This window comes from Mauremys reevesii, linkage group 12 (genome assembly GCF_016161935.1).
Source record: "Mauremys reevesii isolate NIE-2019 linkage group 12, ASM1616193v1, whole genome shotgun sequence".
NCBI classification, from domain to species: Eukaryota; Metazoa; Chordata; order Testudines; family Geoemydidae; genus Mauremys; species Mauremys reevesii.
This window is the reverse complement of record NC_052634.1, coordinates 31,218,374-31,231,419: the sequence shown is the minus strand read 5'-3', so window position 1 is coordinate 31,231,419 and position 13,046 is coordinate 31,218,374.

Here is a 13,046-nt window from a genome sequence, read left to right as displayed (position 1 = left end):
AAATAAAATGTCTAAATCCCAGATTTCTTAAAAAAAAAAAAATTCTCTAGTCCCATATTTCTTAGTTTTTATCTCAAAAGGTAACATCCTCATCATCTCTCCCAAACACCCCGGGACCTCCCCCAAATAATTGAAATACTCCCATCCTGAGCAAGGCTACAACAGTGAACCACAGCTAGTGTCTAGGCCAAGCTGTTCTGAAGGAGGCAACTCCAACATTTTCTCCCTGCTTCCCTTGGCAAGGTCTGACTGAGAAAACAAAATTCCCCAAACTGAAAATTTTCTGCTGAGAAACCAATACTAGTCTGTTTGGGGACTTTGGTTTGAATGTATTAATATTATTCTCTTCTGATTTCTGATCAGTTCAGTCTTTGTCCTCCAGGTGTGTTTCCAGATGTTGAGTTGTGGGGGAGAGAGGCCAAGTCATGATGTCTCTACCCTTCTTTCATAGTTTCTTCCAACTTGCTAGGAAGCTCCTTAGCTACGACATGAGTCAAGCAGTGTCCTTTGTCGCTGTGCTATCTCGGAGAAGCCTGCATTGTACCCGGTTCCTGGGCTAGTCCTTGGCAGTGTGGATCCCTTTAATGGGCCAGCAGCGAGTCTGGCTCCTCCATTGTCACACCAGAAAGGCTGGCGATGGGCATTTCCCAACCCATATCTCAGTAACACACACAGGCCTTGGCTACACTTGCAAATTTGCAGTGCTGCAGCAGGGTGTGAAAACACCCTCTGCAGCGCTGCAAATTGCAGCGCTGCAAAGCGCCAGTGTGGTCAAAGCCCCAGCGCTGGGAGCGCGGCTCCCAGCTCTGCCCGTTATTCCCCACAGGGAGGTGGAGTACGCACAGTGCTGGGAGAGCTCTCTCCCAGTGCTGGCGCTTTGACTACACTTAGCGCTTCAAAGCGGCAGCGCTTTGAAGTGCAAGTGTAGCCAAGCCCACAGAGCAAAACTTCATAACTTCCCAACCAATGCGAGCACACACAATCCAACACGATATTAATGTTCAACAGATCGAGACTTTTGAAATGATACCTCACCAGGCAGACTTTGTACAAACCATGTCATCATTATATGAGAGTGGTGAATATGGGGCTTGCAAGGTGCTGCTTTGAGCACAGAGTGCCACACCTGGGCTTACATTGCAATGGAGACGTACCTTAGAGTCCATCTCTCCTGGGATAAAGAGGGCAGCAGGGCTGGCCTGGGTCATCTGACTTGGGCTCCTGGAGCTAAAGCTGAGGGGCAGATATTTGTGTTCATGCTGAAGCCTGGGTTCAGAAACCTCCTCGCATGGGGCCTCAGAGGTTGGGCTCAAGCCCATATGTCTGCACTGTAATTTTATAGTCTTGCAGCCCAAGCCCCATTACCCTGCGTCAGCTGAGCCGGGCTTTGAGACAGGTGCCCTGGGTGTGTTAATCACAGTGTAGACATAACATTAGGCTACGTCTCCAGTGCAATGAAACACCCTCGGCTGGCCCGGGTCACATTAATCAGGGTCATGTGGCTTGGCCTGGAGTAAAGTTGCAGTGTCCGTGTCTGGGCTCAGGCTCAGTCCCCTGCTCTAGGAGCCCAGAAGGTTAGGAGGGACTTTAGCGAGTGGAAATGGTAAAACCGCAGTGGAGTATTACCCTGGACTCATGGCATTTCTCCACTGGTCTGTCTGCTCTGGGGCAGGGACAATAACACATCCTGCTGCATTCGTTATTTCAAAGGGTGGTTTAGGATTTTCATTCTCAGACACGGTGCACAAAGCAGGACTCAACCCTCGGCATAAACTAAATGAGCTGCCCACAGATTCTGGCAACTGCAATGAGCCATTTGGTGTGAGAGCTCAGACCTGCCCCTATCCCAGTTTTGGTGTCCGCATTAGAAAAAGATGTTGTGAAATTGGAGCTGGGGCAGCAAAGAGCCATCAAATGTTCTGAGGGCTGGAGAAAAATGCCTTCTAGTGAGCTATTGAATGAGCTCAACCTGTTTAGCTGATCAAAAGATTGAAAGGTGACGTCATTGAAGTGTTGAAGGACCTTAATCGAGAGAAAAGATTGGGTATTAAAGCAGAGAAAGGCATAACAAGCCCCAATGGCTGGACGGTGAAAAGAGACAAATTCATATTACAACTAAGGCACAAATATTCAACAGCGAAGATGATTCACCACAGGAATAAGCTATCAGGGAAAGCGGTGGATTCTCCATCTCCTGATGTCATTTAATGAAGACTAGATGCCTTTCTGGAATGTGTTTGCCCGAAAAGTAGCTATTGTGTCATACAGGAGGCCTGTGATAAGCCTGAAAAACTGAGTGTAGCATTGGGAGCAGTGTCTGATGTTTTCCTGTCTAGCCGGCTTGCTTCCTAGAACGAACGCTCCTTGAGTGGGGTGATCCACAGGAGTAGCTCAAACCTCCAAAGTGCCTGGCCAGGGGCAGGACATTAGCACAGCAAGGGAGGGGTGTGGCAGTGACATCACAAAGGCCTTTTACAGAACCTCAGACTATTGGTCAAAGGTGGTGGTGACCTCACAGAGAGATGCTGACATCAGCCAGGCAGGAGAGGGCGAGGGGCCAGGGAAACCTCAGAGACCCCTGTGGCTTTGCTTCAGCAAGTCTCCTTCTCCAGGTCTCTCTCTGAGGACTGAGAGAGTATTCGGGTTCACGTACGTGAGCGCCAGGAGGAACCTCTTTCGAGTTTTCTCCATCCCTTTTAGTGATTTTACTAGAAAACAGCCGTCCCTGTTTAGAAGGTAAGAGCCTCCTCAAGGTTTGAAACCTGTTCAGTCTGATCCATCTGGTGACAGTTGAATTCTAGGCATGGAAAACACGAGCTTAAGGAGGCCGAATTTTATTCTGCTCCTGGGATTTTGTCCCTTAGAATCACTGGGGACATTGGGGTTTGTCTTTTTTGTTTCACCTCTTCCTCCCTCTCTCCCTCCTTTCTCTTTGTCTCTTGCTTCTTTTGTCCTTTTTCCTGTTCCCCTCCCAACACCAGGAGGTGCGTGTCATGGAGGAGTGCTCTACAGCTTCCACGGTGGGAGGTCCACCCAAAAATGTGGGGCTGAATTAGTACTCAGCCAATCAGGGCCGGATTAATCTTTTGTGGGCCCCAGCACCAAACGTTTGTTCCCCTCCTAATACCAGGAGCGGGGGGTGTGTGTGTTGCGGGGGAGTGCTCTGCACCTCCCACTGTGGGAGGTCCACCCAAAAATGTGGGGCTGAAATAGTGCTCGGGCAGTGATCCCCACCGGTGACCTGGGCCATCCATTGGGCTCTCTGGTGAGAACCTTCAGCCTCCCGTCCTCAGTCTCTACCCTGATTGGCTGAGCAGGGGGTTACTGATAGGAAGGAGACTCAGGTGCTTGTTGTTCTCTTTGAAGACCAAGTAAATAAGTCAGAACCAGTCATATGTTTGACAAATTTTCCTGCTTCTCTGCATTAATTGTCTCTGAGCAGTTCATGATTCTCTCTAACATTGAGAACTGGTTAAAAGACAGGGAACAAAGGGTAGGAATAAATGGTAAATTCTCAGAATGGAGAGGGGTAACTAGTGGTGTTCCCCAAGGGTCAGTCCGAGGACCAATCCTATTCACCTTATTCATAAATGATCTGGAGAAAGGGGTAAAAAGTGAGGTGGCAAAGTTTGCAGATGACACTAAATTGCTCAAGATAGTTAAGACCAAAGGAGACTGTGGAGAACTTCAAAAAGAGCTCACACAACTAAGTGATTGAACAACAAAATGGCAAACGAAATTTAATGTGGATAAATGTAAAGTAATGCACATTGGAAAAAATAACCCCAGCTATACATACAATATAATGGGGGCTAATTTAGCTACAACAAATCAGGAAAAGATCTTGAGTCATCATGGATAGTTCTCTGAAGATGTCACGCAGTGTGCAGAGGCAATCAAAAAGCAAACAGGATGTTAGGAATCATTAAAAGGGGATAGAGAATAAGACGGAGGATATATTATTGCCCTTATATAACTCCATGGTACACCCACATCTTGAATACTACGTACAGATGTGGTCTCATCTCAAAAAAGATATACTGGCATTAGAAAAGGTTCAGAGAAGGGCAATTAAAATGATTAGGGGTCTGGAACGGGTCCCATATGAGGAGAGATTAAAGAGGCTAGAACTTTTCAGCTTGGAAAAGAGGAGACTAAGGGGGGACATGATAGAGGTATATAAAATCATGAGTGATGTGGAGAAAGTAGATAAGGAAAAGCTATTTACTTACTCCCATAATACAAGAACTAGGGGCCACCAAATGAAATTAATGGGCAGCAGGTTTAAAACAAATAAAAGGAAGTTCTTCTTCACACAGCGCCCAGTCAACTTGTGGAACTTCTTGCCTGAAGAGGTTCTGAAGGCTAGGACTATAACAGGGTTTAAAAGAGAACTGGATAAATTCATGGAGGTTAAGTCCGTGAATGGCTATTAGCCAGGATGAGTAAGGAATGGTGTCCCTAGCCTGTTTGTCAGAGGGTGGAGATGGATGGCAGGAGAGAGATCACTTGATCATTACCTGTTAGGTTCACTCCCTGGGCTGCTTCTGCTCTACAACTATGATTGTCTTTTTACACCAAAATCACTAACTTGAGCAGCCAATTCCATGTACAGTCCTAGTGGATGTAAGACACAGGTAGCTTTTGCCTCAGGGTAGCTTGGCGGCATCAACCCTCTCTCCCCGACCTGGAGCTGATGAACATTCCTGGCTGGAGGGACACACGCTCCTATGAGTCAAAAGGAAAGGAGTTGATAGAAAAGATCACAGGACTGACCCCAAAGAAGGGGGAGCTGCAAAAGGCAGAAGGAGGCAATTCATCTGGGGGAGCTGAGAGACCACGGTGAAGATGGTGCAGAGATCACTATACTGGAATTAGCAAATGTGATTTTTTAAAAAACAAATCTTTGGCCAGCCCTAATCAAGGCATTTCTCACAGTTCTCTCCCATTTGGATTTTCTGATATCTAATAGGGAATGACCTCTGATTGAAGCTTTTCCCAAATGCAGAGCATGTGCAGAATCTCTCTCCACTGTGGATTCTACGACGTATGACAAGGTCTGAGCACTCAATGAAGTTTTTCCCGCACTCAGAGGATGTGTAGGGTCTCTCTTGTGTGTATTTTACGATGTGAGATAAGGTTTGAGTTTTGACTGAAGCTTTTCCCACACTCAGAGCACGTGCAGGGTGTCTCTCGTGTGGATTCTCTGATGTACGATAAGATTTGAGCTCCGATTGAAGCTTTTCCCGCACTCAGAGCATGTGTAGTGTCTCTCCGGTGTGGATTCTCTGATGTACGATAAGGTCTGAGCTCCGTTTGAAGCTTTTCCCGCACTCAGAGCATGTGTGGGCGTCTCTCGGTGTGGATTCTACGATGTTTAATAAGGTCTGAGCTCCGATTGAAGCGTTTCCCGCACTCAGAGCATGCGTAGGGCGTCTCTCCAGTGTGGATTCTACAATGTGTGATAAGGTCTGAGCTCCAAATGAAGCTTTTCCCACATTCCGAGCATGTGTGGGGCTTCTCTCCTGTGTGGATTCTATGATGTTTGATAAGGGTTGATCTCCGACTGAAGCTTTTCCCACACTCAGAGCATGTGTAGGGCAGCTCTCCTGTGTGGATTCTACGATGTGTGATAAGGTGTGAGCTCTGATTGAAGCTTTTCCCACACTCAGAGCATGTGTAGGGCTTCTATCCAGTGTGTATTCTACTTTGTTTGATAAGCTTTGAGCTGCAACTGAAGCTTTTCCCACACTCAGAGCATGTGTAGGGCAGCTCTCCTGTGTGGATTCTACGATGTGTGATAAGGTGTGAGCTCTGATTGAAGCTTTTCCCACACTCAGAGCATGTGTAGGGCATCTCTCCAGTGTGGATTCTACGGTGTGTGATAAGGTTTGAGCTGCAACTGAAGCTTTTCCCACACTCCGAGCATGTGTAGGGCAGCTCTCCTGTGTGGGTTATCTGATGTGCGATAAGGGTAGAGCTCTGATTGAAGCCTTTCCCACACTCAGAGCACATGTAGGGTCTCTCTCCTCTGTGGATTCTCTGATGTGTGAAAAGGTCTGAGCTCTCATTGAAGCTTTTCCCACACTCATGCCATGTGTAATGTGTCTCTTCCAAGTTGATTCTCTTGTGTGTAATAAGGTCTGAGAGGCTACTTAAGTTTTCCTCTGGACTCTGCTGAGTCTCACAGGCTTTTTCTTTTTCTGGCAGTGCACAACTCCCGGAAACATTCCCTTTGGATCTTCCTGATAATGTCCTATGTGATTCTACTTGCTCATCATCTTCCTGTTGAGGATTCTCCTCATTCTCACTCACCATCCCAACACCTGATGGGAGACAGAGAGAATCCAGACATAGGTCACTCCCTGCGCCAGAGAGAAAGGAAATCTCAGAGACAGGAAGGGAAAAAGGGATGAACAAACCAAAATATGTGTGGGAGAGATCAAACCTATCAGGAGCTCATTTTCCCCAAACCCTTCCCCAGAGGAGAGAGGACGGGATCAGTTCTGGGTGTGTATCTCACCACAACACTCAGGGGAAAGCGAGATTGGGGAGGGACCTGCTGCCAGTTGTCAGTAAGGGTAGGTGGGAAGCCATGAGTGACATCTGCCTAATGATTCCACATCTGAAGGGAACAATCCTGAATTTGGAGAGCTCACAAGGTCTTTGTAGGGCATCCCAAATATTTCCTGTATTCATGGACAGTTTTTGAGATGGTTTAACCAATCCCTCACCTGTGCAGGCAGCTCTCAGGAGCACTTCTTTCTCAGAGCCCTGGAGGTCTGGGACCCACAGCTCTTCCCCTCGTTCCAGCTGCGAGATCACATCAGGTTTGGAATTTAGAAACCCTACGTCAGGTAAAGAAAACAAGGGAGGTCAGTGGAATTTGTGGGATACTTGTCACAAAGAATAGTCCACGGTTTTAACCCCAGATCATTTTTAAGCAGTAACGTCCCAAGGCCGGCTTCCTTGGCTCAAAGTGGCAGGAGAGTTATTATTATTATAAATCATATGCATTACCTTAGTGCCTAAGGACCAGCTAACAGTGGATCCCCATTGTGCTAGGCAAACTACAAACACAGAATAGTAGATGGCCCATGCCCTGAACGATTTACAATCTAACTAGACAAGACAACCACAGAATGGGGGAATGGGGTAGAACCACCAGATAACGAAATAGATCTTAAGATGCTTAAAGAAAATTTAGTTTGATAGCATCCTGTCTGGCAAGAAATCACTTATCAATGGTTGTGGTACCCTCATTTCTGTATTGTTTTATCTTTATGTCCACCACTTTTCTGGTTCTCTAATTGTTTCTGCCTGCGGTATAATTAATTTTGCTGGGTGTAAGTTAATTAGGGTAGTATGTATGTATGTATGCTTCACTCAGCAAAACTGAGATCCTCCCATGGACAGGTGACAATTATTCCCTTGTCTCTGTCGGGTATTCCATTGATGTAGGTTGGTCCCAGCCTGTCCTTAATGACCCATTCATATCACCCCGTGACAGCTCCGTGACAAAACACCTCATGTCTCCTCCTCTTTATAATCATAGCAATACCAACCACAGAGGGAAACTGAGGTGTGTATTGGCATCATAGAAGTATCACCAAAATTCCTGCCTCTATCACACACACACGGCTCACAGCCCCTGGAGAGAAAGCAAAGCACGGGAACTGGATGTTAGTCCAGTGAACACAGTGGAGAACAAGCTGCAATCCTCACACCCTGGTCAAACAGGAGAGGCTGGACATAGAGAGGGGCTGGCTAGAGGCCTGATACCCAAGAGGCCATTGCTTGAGCAGACCATGGAGGCAGTTCAAAGGCTTCGCTACCCCAGAACTGTGACATTGCAAAAGCAGATTTGGGGGAATTAGGAAACCTAGTGTCTCAGGTGTAATGGGAGGGAGAATTAAACTCCCCCAGTGTGTGGAGAAGGCTGGGGAATTAAACACTAAAATTCAGAAGCAACAGCCCCTAATTCTTCCGGAAAAGGAGAGTGTAAGAAACAAGAACTGGGCCACGCAAGCTCCGGAGGGACAGGCTCAGAGATCCAAGGAGCCTGGAGGGAAGACAGCTTGTGGCTACTGCAGATGGGGAGAGGGGGGGACAAGACTCTCCAAACTCTCACTCCTGTTGACCCCGACCTGATTTTATCATCTACGACCACCATGTCTTGTGGGCAATTTTATACTCACTAGAGGGAAAATGTCATGATCACAATATTGCTCGTTAGCTTGGAACATGCGTGGAGGGGCAAGGAGGCGATGCAGGTCTACACTACAGCCGGGATCGACGCTCTGAGATCGATCCACCCATGGTCGATTTACCGGGTATAGTAAACACCCGCTAAATCGACTGCAGATCGCTCTCCAGTCGACCCCTGTACTCTATCCAGATGAGAAGAGTAAAGTAAGTCGACCCCCTGCAGCTTACACCCTGTGGTAACGCTGATCTACAGACGCTGACTCCAGCTACTTTATTCACGTAGCTGGAGTTGCGCAGCGTAGGTCGACTGACTGCGGTAGTGTAAACATAGCCAAAGCTTGCTACAGTTAAGGCCCATATATTAGGTGGAGGCTTTGTGGGAGTAGTTATGCTGAAGTCTGGGATTTATCTGAATAGGCCTAAGGAGAGAATCCCAAGTCAGATATTTTGCACCCTGATTTTGAGAAAGTAACGAGTAACCACAAACAGGTGCAACACGCCACAGGATTCTGAAAGCGGGGTGGGGGGGAGGGCGAGGGCGGGCTTTAGCAATTAGGTTGCTATGCAGTATCTCAGCAGTTGGACGCATTCATATATTGGAATTATTAATAACTAAGTGATGTAAATCATGAGTATTAATGCTTGATGCTAAATTATGGACTTCCCAAAGGCTACATATGGGTTGGGGCAGCTACTGACATTATTGTAATCAGAGTAAAGGAGCAGATATGGTATATAGCCATCCTATTACCATAATAAAGTGGGTAAATTACCTTTCCTAGTGACCATTTTTTCATTTTGTTGGGTCCCTGAGATAGGGTCAACTGAAGCAGGGCCTCCCTTCTGATGGGCTCCCTTGCCCCTCGATCTTTGTTTCCAACGGTGTCCACAACTTGTAAGTATGCACAGGGCAAGACCCTCTTTACTATCTAGTCTAATTGTTACGTGTATTGAGCCTTGCCTATGATTTCCATTATAACTGTCTGTATTAAATCACGTTTCTGTGTGTTTCACCACATTTCATCCCCTCAATTAACTTTGAGTAGCCATGTACAAGGACAAGCTGTACCCCAATACGTCATCCTATAGGCATAAAAATTGTACAGGCTACACCACCACCCTGGGACATCATCAACAAAGTGCTCATTTGTGCCTGGGTAACGGCCCCGCGATGGGAGGGAGGATGCAGCAAGGACTCCGGATCGGTGGCCAGGGTCGCTGTGCATAGAGATGGGGAGGTTATATGGGGAGGGGGGTAATGAGCGGGAGGGAGGTCAAGAGTTAAAATAATAATATTTAGGAAAAAATGTATAATGAAGCGAAACTGAACAGAAATCAAACCGAGTGTAGGCTCTAAAGCTTGGGTAGGGATTCGGGGTTAAAGGTCTGGGATTCCCCACAGCTCCAGATCCCTAAACCTCCTCCCTCCCACTGACCCACCCAGCCCACGTCCTGGGTGCCCTTCCTCCACACTCCCTCCTCTTCGTCCCATTACTCTCAGTCGGCACCACCTCCCGGCACCTTGGGAACTTCTTGCGTTTCCTCCTCGTCTCTCACAACCTCATCCCTCCCTGCTGCTTCTTAGCTCTAACCCTGCACACACCCTCCCCATGTCCTGGCACCCCAGAATTATCTACTCCCCCCTTTCCCTTCCCCTCCCCCAGCTCTGTTCACCCTTCACCTGTGGGGTCCTGAATGGCAACATTATACGCTCTCCTATCAAAAACAACAAGGAGTCCAGTGGTGGCACCTTAAAGACTAACGGATTTATTTGGGCATCAGCTGTGGGTAAAAACTTCACTTCTTCAGCTGCATCTCCTATCAAAAGAGGAGCTCATCTGCCTGTCACACAAGCCAGGCATGAGTCACACACCTATTTACTTTAGAATTCTACAGCCAGCATATTTTCCTATTGAAAAGGCATGAAAGCTACAGTTATTAATGTAGTTGCTAATGTAGCCAATAAGGATGCATTCAATGCAATTTTAAAAGGACTGACAGCACCAAAAAAGGCACATGTCCAAAAATGATACTTATGTGTGGGAGATAAGGCAAAAAAGGGGGGGCAAGGAAACTTGTCAAAACTTGTATGACAAATAAAGGTATAAAGTTATCACTACTCGGGTTCTTCAGAGACCCCTCAGCTTCTAATAACCCAAGGGACAGGACTCCTTACCCAGCGAGATCACCGTCTCATAGTTCTCCTGCATGACATCCATGTAGAGGGCTCTCTGAGCGGGGTCCAGCAGAGCCCATTCCTCTCTGGTGAAATACACAGCCACCTCCTCGAAGGTCACCGGCCCCTGAAAGAGAAAGAATCCAACACTCAGTACCTGCTGCCCCACTCACAGTCCCATTATTCACAGAACAGCAGCACCAGGTAAATGGAAGCTCCGTGAGGCACATGTTAACAGAGTCCCACCCCACCTTGTCTAGAGCATCCAGGAGGCATCAGAGAGTAGAAAGAGAGAACCTTTGTGTCTCCCAGCTGACAGACGGAGGCAGGGTCTTCACATTTATCACATACCTACTAGCCAGAGCTTGATATAGGAGATGGGGCTGTCTCTGGACCCTGCTGGTGTCTCCTGGTAGGAATGCCAACACTCTCCAAATAAAATATATGGAAGAAAGGGAAGTCAATAGTAAAGAATGAAGTGAGAAGGTCAAAATTGTAGAAAACTGGCTATAAGAAATTAATAGAAATACGAAGGAAGTTTTTGAACGTATATTAAGTACAAAATTAATCCTAACAATGGTAGTGGTAAATTACTAGATGGAAATGGCAGAATTATCAAAAATAATGCAGAAGAGGTAAAAGTCCTCAATCAATATTTCTCTCCTGGATTTGGAGAAAAACAGATGCTGTAACTCATATCATAAGATGTTGACGATGACACTCTTTCCATTCCAACAAGAACTCACAAGGACGTTAAACAGCAGCTATTAAAGTTAGACATGTTTAAATCAGCAGGTCCAGATAACTTGTATCCAAGAGTTTTAAAAGGCTTGGTGGAGCGGGTACCCATAGCAGTGCCTCTGTATGCCAACATCTTTATGGCTGACTTAGAACAACGCTTCCTTAGCTCTCGTTCCCTAACGCCCCTACTCTACTTACGTTACACTGATGACATCTTTATCATCTGGACCCATGGAAAGGAAGCCCTTGAGGAATTCCACCATGATTTCAATAATTTCCATCCCACCATCAACCTCAGCCTAAACCAATCCACACAAGCGGTCCATTTCCTAGACACTACTGTGCTAATACGCGATGGTCACATAAACACCACCCTATACCAGAAACCCACTGACCGCAATACTTACCTACATGCCTCCAGCTTCCATCCACGACACACCACACGATCCGTTGCCTACAGCCAAGCTCTAAGGTACAACTGTATATGCTCCAAGCCCTCAGACAGAGATAAACACCTACAAGATCTCTATCAAGCATTCTTAAAACTACAATACCCATCTGCTGAAGTGAAAAAAAAAGATTGACAGAGCCAGAAGAGTACCCAGAAGTCATTTACTACAGGACAGGCTCAATAAAGAAAATAACAGAACGCCACTAGCCATCACCTACAGCCCCCAACTAAAACCTCTCCACCGCATCAAAGATCTACAACCTATCCTTAAAGATGATCCCTCATTCTCACAGATCTTGGGAGACAGGCCAGTCCTCGCTTACAGACAGCCCCCAAACCTGAAGCAAATACTCACCAGCAACCACACACCATACAACATAAACACTAACCCAGGAACCTATCCTTGCAACAAAGCCCGATGCCAGCTCTGTCCACATATCTATTCAAGTGACACCATCATAGAACCTAATCACATCAGCCATGCCATCAGGGGCTCGTTCACCTGCACATCTACCAACGGGATATATGCCATCATGTGCCAGCAATGCCCTTCTGCCATGTACATTGGCCAAACCGGACAGTCTCTATGCAAAAGAATAAATGGACACAAATCTGGCATCAGGAATTATAACATTCAAAAACCAGTGGGAGAACACTTCAACCTCTCTAACCACTCAGTGACAGACTTGAAGGTGGCAATTTTGCAACAAAAATACTTAAAAAACAGACTCCAAAGAGAGACTGCTGAACTCGAATTAATATGCAAATTAAATACAATTAACTTAGGTTTAAACAGAGACCGGGAATGGTTGGGTCATTACACTAATTGAATCTATTTCCTATGTTAAGTTCTCCTCACACCTTCTATGGGCCATCTCAATTATCACTGCAAAAGTTTTTTTTCTCCTGCTGATGATAGCTCATCTCAATTGATTAGACTCTTCCAGTTGGTATGCATACTTCCACCTTTTCATGTTCTCCTGTCTGTGTGTTCCATTCTATGCATCCGAAGAAGTGAGCTGTAGATCACGAAAGCTTATGCTAAAATAAATTTGTTAGTCTCTAAGGTGCCACAAGTACTCCTGTTCTGTTCTTTTGTGGATACAGACTAACACGGCTGCTACTCTGAAACCTGTATGACATGTGTAATCCTGTGAATAATAGATAGGGGTGGGTATACTAACAGTATGGGTATTTCTATTACTTAATAAGGGTTTGGGGGGTGTTGTAATGGATGTAGGCATGTACATACTAACTGAGATAAAAGGAGAGTGACAACCCATCATACCCTACGTTACACAAGTCTCAGCAGGTTTGTCACACCCTATCCCCTCCCTTTCTCCACCCTCAATATTTCCTGCCTCCCACCACCTCCAGCAGCTCCCACCCTCCTATGCATTTACTGCTCCTCTCCCTCCAAGCAGAGCCCACCATCAGCTCATGATAATCTCTTACCTGAGCCAGCTCCAT